Source organism: Mustela nigripes, chromosome 7 (assembly GCF_022355385.1).
Source record: "Mustela nigripes isolate SB6536 chromosome 7, MUSNIG.SB6536, whole genome shotgun sequence".
In the NCBI taxonomy this organism is placed as follows: domain Eukaryota; kingdom Metazoa; phylum Chordata; class Mammalia; order Carnivora; family Mustelidae; genus Mustela; species Mustela nigripes.
In genome coordinates this window covers 126,126,793-126,134,569 of record NC_081563.1, presented here as the reverse complement: position 1 = coordinate 126,134,569, position 7,777 = coordinate 126,126,793, and positions in this window count along the sequence as shown.

The window sequence follows — 7,777 nt, the reverse complement described above, 5'->3', positions numbered from 1 at the left end:
GGATCATGACCTGAGCTGAAGGCAGAGGCTTTAGTCCACTGAGCCAACCAGGTGCTCCTGTATTGGTTTTCTTAATATCTTCCAAGAAAGGCTTACAATATTTATATTTCTCAAACAGGTCTTGTAATCTTATTTATATTTTTGGTATTATTGTAAGTGATATCTTTGAACATTATATTTCTATTTGTTTCTGATATATGGAAATATGATTTAAGTTATTTATTAATCTTATGTCTAGCATAAGCAATGAGTAGTGATGTTGAACACCTTTTTATGTATTCGTTCGCTATCCATCCGTCCCGTAGAAAATGGTCCATCCAGGTCCTTTGCTCATTTAAAAATCAGAGTATTTGGCTTTTTTCACTTTCAATGAATTGTATGAGTTCCTTACAAATTTTGGACATTAACTCCTTACCAGATATGTGGTTTGCAAATATATTCTCTCAATCCATAGATAGTTTTTTCATTTTGTTGATTGCTTCCTTTGTTTGCAGAAGCTTTTTTATTTGATGTAGTCTTACTTGTTTATGCTTGCTTTTGCTGCTTGTGCTCTTAATGTCTCATCCAAAATATCAATGCCAAAGACTATTACCAAGGAGCTTTTTCCTTATGCTTCTCTTCTATGAGATTTACAGTGTCAGGTCTTACGTTTAAGTCCATATCCATTTCAAATTAATTTTCATGAGTGGTGTAAGATAGAGGTCCAGTTTCATTATTTTGCATGTGGATATGTGGTTTCCCCAGCATCATTTATTGAAGAGACTATCCGTTTCCCATTGTGTAGTCTTGGTTCCCTTGTCAGGTATTAGTTGACCTTATACATATGGGTCTTTTTTTTTTTTTTTAAGTATTTTTTTTTTAAATTTTTTTTATTTTTTAAGATTTTATTTATTTATTTGACAGAGAGAAATCACAAGTAGATGGAGAGGCAGGCAGAGAGAGAGAAAGAGAGAGGGAAGCAGGCTTCCTGCCGAGCAGAGAGCCCGATGCGGGACTCGATCCCAGGACCCTGAGATCATGACCTGAGCCGAAGGCAGCGGCTTAACCCACTGAGCCACCCAGGCGCCCCTATTTTTAGGCTTTTGGTTCAGTTTCATTGGTCTATGGGTCTGTTTTCATGCAAGTACAATAATGTTTTGATTACTGTAGCTTTTTCCCCCAATTAATTAACATATAGTGTATTATTAGTTTCAGGGTAGAGTTTAGTGATTCATCAGTTGCATAAACACCCAGCACTCACTGCACCACGTGCCCTCCTTAATGCCCATCCCCCTGTAGCTCCTTCCCCACCTCCCTTCCAGCAACCCCGTTTGTTTCCTAGAGTTAAGAGTCTCTTATGGATTCCTGGTCCATATATACAATGGAATATTACTCAGCCATCAGGAAGCGTGAATACCCACCATTTGCCTCGACATAGGTGAACTGGACAGGATTATGTTAAGTGAAATAAGCATATTTCTCAAGCAGAGAAAGACAATTATCATATGGTTTCACTTATTAGGAGAAGGAAGGGAAGAATGAAGAGGGGGAAATGAGAGGGGGAGATAAACCATGGGAGACTGTGGACTATGGGAAAAAAACTGAGGGTTTCAGAGGGGAGCGGGGTGGGAGGATGGGTGAGCCTGGTGATGGGTATTAAGGAGGGCTTGTATTGCATGGAGCACTGGGTGTTATATGCTAACAACGAATAATGGAACACTACATCAAAAACAAATGACATACTGTATGTTGACTAACATAACATAATAAAATAAGAAAAAAATAAATGTGGTTTGAAATAAGAAAATGTGATACCTCCAGCTTTGTTTATTTTTCTCAAGGTGCTTTGGTTATTTGGGGTCTTTTTGGTCCACAAAAATTTTAGGATTTTTTTTTTTCTATTTCTGTGAAATATGTCATTGGAATTTAATAAGGGTTGTATGGAATCTATAGCTTGCTTTGGGTAGTAGAAGGGAAAACCACACTCCTCTGTGTGCCCTTTACTCTCTCGACTCTACAATAACAGAACAGCTTCACTTCTGAGATTAGATGTGTGTGTGTGTGTGTGTTTCCATACCTCAAGCAATTCTTTTTTTTTTTTTAAAGATTTATTTTTTTATTTATTTGGCAGAGAAATCACAAGTAGGCAGAGAGGCAGGCAGAGAGAGAGAGAGATAGGGAAGCAGGCTCCCTGCTGAGCAGAGAGCCCCATGTGGGGCTCCATCCCAGGACCCTGGGACCATGACCTGAACTGAAGAGAGAGGCTTAACCCACTGAGCCACCCAATGCCCATATCAAGCAATTCCGCAACACCACTGGGTGCCTTACAATTTAACTGAATTCTGACACTATTTACAGGGAAATACCATCAGATCCTACATATTTAGTGCTCAGGCTCACAAGACTGCACCCCCTTTACCCACATCAGATACTAATGGCAAGTCTAGGTGGTTAACTAGACTTCTGACCAACCAGCTATAGGTTGGGGACTCCCATGACCCTTTCCTTGGGTGGGAGTAATTTGTTACAGCAGTTCACGGACTTCAGGAACAGTTTATTTACTGTGTTACTGATTGGTTATAAAAGGATGTAACAGATTTCATGGAGCTTGAAACCTGTACAATTTAGGGAATCTTATTTTAGAGAAACACTGCAGTGCAATAATGCAGAAAACTATGGATACAAAGTTAGGTATGTAAGTTGAAATTTATTTGGAAGGAAAAAGGAAATTATAGGGTACCTGGGTGACTCAGTCTGTTAAGCATCTGCCTTTGGCTCAGGTCATGATCCCAGAGTCCCTGGACTGAGTCCCACATTGGGCTCCCTGCTCATTGGGGAGCTCTTCTCCCTCTCCCTCTGCCACTCTCCTTGCTCCTTCTCTCTCTCTCTCTCACTCTATCTTTCTCAAATAAATAAATAAAATCTTAAAAAAAGAAATTATAACAAATCACAAGCTTACAAAAGCTTATGAATACATCAAACATCATGAATCCTAGAAAAATAACGTTTCATTACTATTATTTAAGATATTTTAAAAATACCATTTTCCTATATTTTCTGGCTGATTATTCTCTGATCACCTCTTCTCGTGACGGTGATTTTTTATTTTTTTAAAAAAGATTTTATTTATTTGACAGAGACAGCAAGAGAAGGAATACAAACAGGGGGAGTGGGGGAGAGAGAAGCAAGCTTCCAGCCCAGCAGGGAGCCCAATGTAAGGCTCAACCCCAGGACCCCAGGACTATGACGTTAGCTGAAGGCAGATGCCCAATGACTGAGCCACCCGGGCGACGCTATATCTTGTTTCTAGAGAGAGAACAGAAAGATCATTCAGTCTTTGCTCTAGCATGGCTGATAAAAATCTTAAAGTTATAGTCCTGGAGAACTAATGCACAGCCCAGTGATTATAGTCAACAATGCCATATTATAATCGTCAAAGTTGCTAAGAGACTAGATTGTAATCATTCTTACCACAAAAAAGAAATAACAATTATGTGTCTTCATAGAGGTGCTAGCTAATGCTATAGTAATCATATTGCAATATATAAATGTATCAAAACACAATGTAAACCTTAAACTTGCACAATGTCATATCTCAGTTATATTTCAATTAAAAAATTAAGTTGTTGATATTGGGAAAGATCCTTTCTAGATTTATAACATTGGTAATGCCACATCTATAGCTTTCTTCATAGTTTCTGGCTCCTGTGGTGCTGCATGCCTGGGACAAGCCCTTGGGGAATCCTAGCTCTTTGGTCTTGATCTAATGGAACCTCACTGCAGCCTAATAGTCACTGATCCAGTTCCACCAGGTCCTCAGCGCCCTCACTCTGCCCTGTCTTGGGTTCATAATGTGGCCATGAAACATTGAACCCTGGCTCCAAGCATGTTGCCATGCAACATCTTATTGTTATTTCTTCTTGAGGTCCAATATGGGAGCATTTTGCTTGATGGGTGCAACCAAGGCAGATCATCAGTGTGGGCTGCCCAGACATGAACACAGAATTAACTTAAGACCACTATTAGGATATGGCCCTGCAGCCTCCCACTCTTCTAGCCACCCCCTTCCCCCAAGGTTGGGACAATGTTGTCTGCCTCCATGTTTGGATGGTGTTGCTCTTTCCTCTCCTCATCCAGAGAGAAGCAAGTGAAGGGCCTGGAGCTTAAGCTACATGAGTTTCATGGTAAATTAGTCTTTTCTGCCAAACCCAAGATCTATTCATAAGTCAGATTTTGTTGGGGAAAGTGGTCGCAAATTTACTCCTCAATGCCTTCCTAAAAATGGACTAAGAAAAACACTATTGTGAGGGGCACCTGGGTGGTTCAGTCATTAAGCATCTGCCTTTGACTCTGGTCATGATCCTGGGGTCCTGGGATAGAGCCCCCACCGGACTCCCTGCTCAGGGGAGAGCCTGCTTCTCCCTCTCCCACTTATTTATTTAAGATAAATAAAATCTTAAAAAAATTTAAAAAAAAGGGAAAACAATATTGTGGAGGCATGCAGGGAAATGATGATAATTAGCACATTTTTTCTTCTGGATTCTTTAAACACATTCATGGATTATGCCATGTAGGGCCTCCAAGGAACCGAACCATGTGTTGTCAGCCTATGCTTGATAACCCTTACGGAAGCAGCCCCAAGAAACTTCCTGGAATTTAACATGAGGCTGTCACAGAGAGTGCTATTGACCTTACCACCCAGTTTCCTCTTTGAGGACATGTGAAGAAGCTTTTCTCTTTGGCCACTTACTACCACGATTACTTTCACTATGCCTGAGTATCTTTTTGGGCTAACTTTATGCTTACTCTAAAGGTTGTAGCTGTGCTGCCCTTACTGTGCTGTTATTACGAAAGCTTAGAACCATTTTATGATATCTCCTAGCAAGTGTATGTAATCACATAGCATGCATTTGCTATGCTCATCTCCTGCATAGTTTTACCCTACTTTATTATTTTTGTATCTTCTTTCTTCTATCTTCCTCACCTAGGCTAATTAAAAAAATTATTTATTTATTTATTCATTTATTTATTTAAAAAGATTTTATTTACTTAGTTGACAGAGAGAGACAGCAAGAGAGGGAACAAAAGCAGGGGAAGTGGGAGAGGGAGAAGCAGATTTCCTGCTGAGCAGGGAGCCTGACTCTGGGATCATGACCTGAGGTGAAGGCAGATGCTCAACCACTGAGCCACCCAGGCACCCCTAAATTTTTATTTTTTTAAAAAAATTTTATTTATTTATTTGAGGGAGTGAGAGAGGGAGAGAGAGGGAGAGAGAGCATGTGTGCGATCAGGGAAAGAAGTGGAAGCGGAGGGAGACAGAGAAGCAGACTGTGCTGAGCATGGAGCCCAACATGGGGCTGGTTCTCAGGACCCTGAGATTATGACCTGAGCTGAAATCCAGTCTAACACTCAACCGACTGAGCCACCCAGGCACCCCTAAACTTGTTTTTTAATTTAATTTAATTTATTTATCAAAGATTTTATTTATATATTTCACAGAGAGAGAGCAAGCACAAGAAGGGAAAGTGGCAGGCAGAGGGAGAGGGAGAAAAGCAGGCTCCCCAGGGAGCAGGGAGCCTGATGCAGGGCTTGATTCCAGGACCCTTGGATCATGACCTGAGCTGAAGACAGATGCTTAAATAACTGAGCCACCCAGGAGCCCCTAAATGTGTGTGTGTGTTTAAAATATTATGTATTATGAATCCTGGTAAGCTGACTTAAATCCTTTTTTTTTTTTTAAAGATTTTATTTATTCATTTGACAGACAGAGATCACAAGTCAGCAGAGAGGCAGGCAGAGAGTGAGAGGGGGAAGCAGGCTCCCTGCTGAGCAGAGAGCCAGATGCAGGACTCTATCCTAGGACTCCTAGATCATGACCAGAGCTGAAGGCAGAGGCTTTAACCCACTGAACCACCCAGGTGCCCCTGCCTTAAATCTTTTTGAAACAAGTTTGAATGCCAGTAAATAAAACCATAAACTAATTTGAACCTTATTAAATTAAAAAGTTTTTAATTAATTAACCTTATTAAATTAAAAGTTTTAAATTTAATTAATCTTCATATTAAATTAAACAGTTTTTCAGGGGGTGCCTGGGTGGCTCATTGGGTTAAAGCCTCTGCCTTTGGCTCAGATCATGATCCTGGGGTCCTGGGATCGAGCCCCACATCCGGCTCTCTGCTCAGCAGGGAGCCTGCTTCCCTTCCTCTCTCTCTGCCTGCCTCTCTGCTTACTTGTGATCTCTGTCTGTCAAAAAAAAAAAAAAATCTTAAAAAATTTTTTTTTCAGGACACCATGCTGCTTTGAAGGTGTAAAGAATGGGATGGGGCTCTAGGGACACAAGGTCCCCTTGGTTTATTAGCTGTTTGGCACATCCCGTCCTCCCCCAGGGGCTGAGAACTAGTGAAGTGGGAAAGATAGGAACAAAATGCATGAGGAGCCACCAAAAAATTAAGTCCCAGCCTAAAATAATAGTTTCAGCTCAGATAAAATTTCTCCCATCTTGTCCCAAAAGCAACAAGTAGGAGGTTCATCTGGGCCTTTCTGGGTGCTTTACCCACTGCTCCAGATTATTAGACTTGAGGTTTAAGAGCAGGACCGAGACTCCAGGAGGAGTTACATTCCTGTCCTAGCCTTTACCCTGAAAAAGATTTAGAATATCGTGAGGCTAGACTCTAGGTTAGGATTTCCCAATGCCCTAAGAGGTATTTTTCCCCATAGTCAGAACCCATAATTTTGTTCTTAATTCAGGAAGAAGCTCCTAAAAAGTGACAAAAGATTGATGGAATGTAGGACCTATCTCTGACTTTACTGAGTGGACAGTATTCTAGAATGTGTCCAGGGGAGTGACTTGGCACTTTGTGTTTGATCAAAGCTTAATAAACTTACTCCAGTTGATATTGAGAATGGACGTGCCAATAGTATAGACAAATCTACCTGAGTCAGGAAGCGTGCCTAGAGGGCGTGGCGGGGGTGAGTGGTGTACTACTGTGAAGTTAATGGACTCAGAGCTTCATGTAATTGCAACTGTTTCCCTGGCCACTGCTTCTGATACATCATCTTTCTTTAAGCCTCAGAGTTCCCAGGCAAGTCTTAAAGGCTTGGATTTGAGAAAAGAGGTGGCATTCTAAAACATGGTTGCATGAGTACATGCTACAGATGAAGGAGTTCTGTCTCCTTGAGTATGGAAGCTATCTGACATGGGGTTTGTATATAATCCTGTATATTTCTATCTTAGGACTGTGCTTCTTACTTTTTTCTGTCATATTTGTGTGGAAACTGCCATGCCAAGTCACCAGAACCAGAGCATACAATGCTATCGGGGGGGAAAAAAAACAACTAAATCCATAGATGCACACAGATAATTTTGTCCCCATATCACTGTGACTTCTTTCTGCTCCCTTGGTCAATGCAGGAGCAAGATATTTTATTTATTAGCTTAATACTACTTGCTTAAACAGTGCTTCCCACTACTGCTCCAAAAGATTCCTTGGATTTGTCTAATGGAAAGTTTCTGCCCTGAATTCCTTTCTTGGTCATCTGGCAGAAGGACCAGCTTCTCTTAATGATTCCTGCATCGAAGTTTTCTCAACCAACTCAGTCACGCTGATACACTACTATACTTATTATATGTATCATGAATTAATGCACACTTTTCCAAAAGCCTTCTAGTTTCTTCATACCTCTGTTATGTAGCATTCTTGTGCAGTAGTCAACCTCCTATTTAAGATCCTTGACTGAAATAATTTCTTGTACATAATCAGACATTCACTTAGTTCTGCTCAAATTGAAAAAGTTTGTT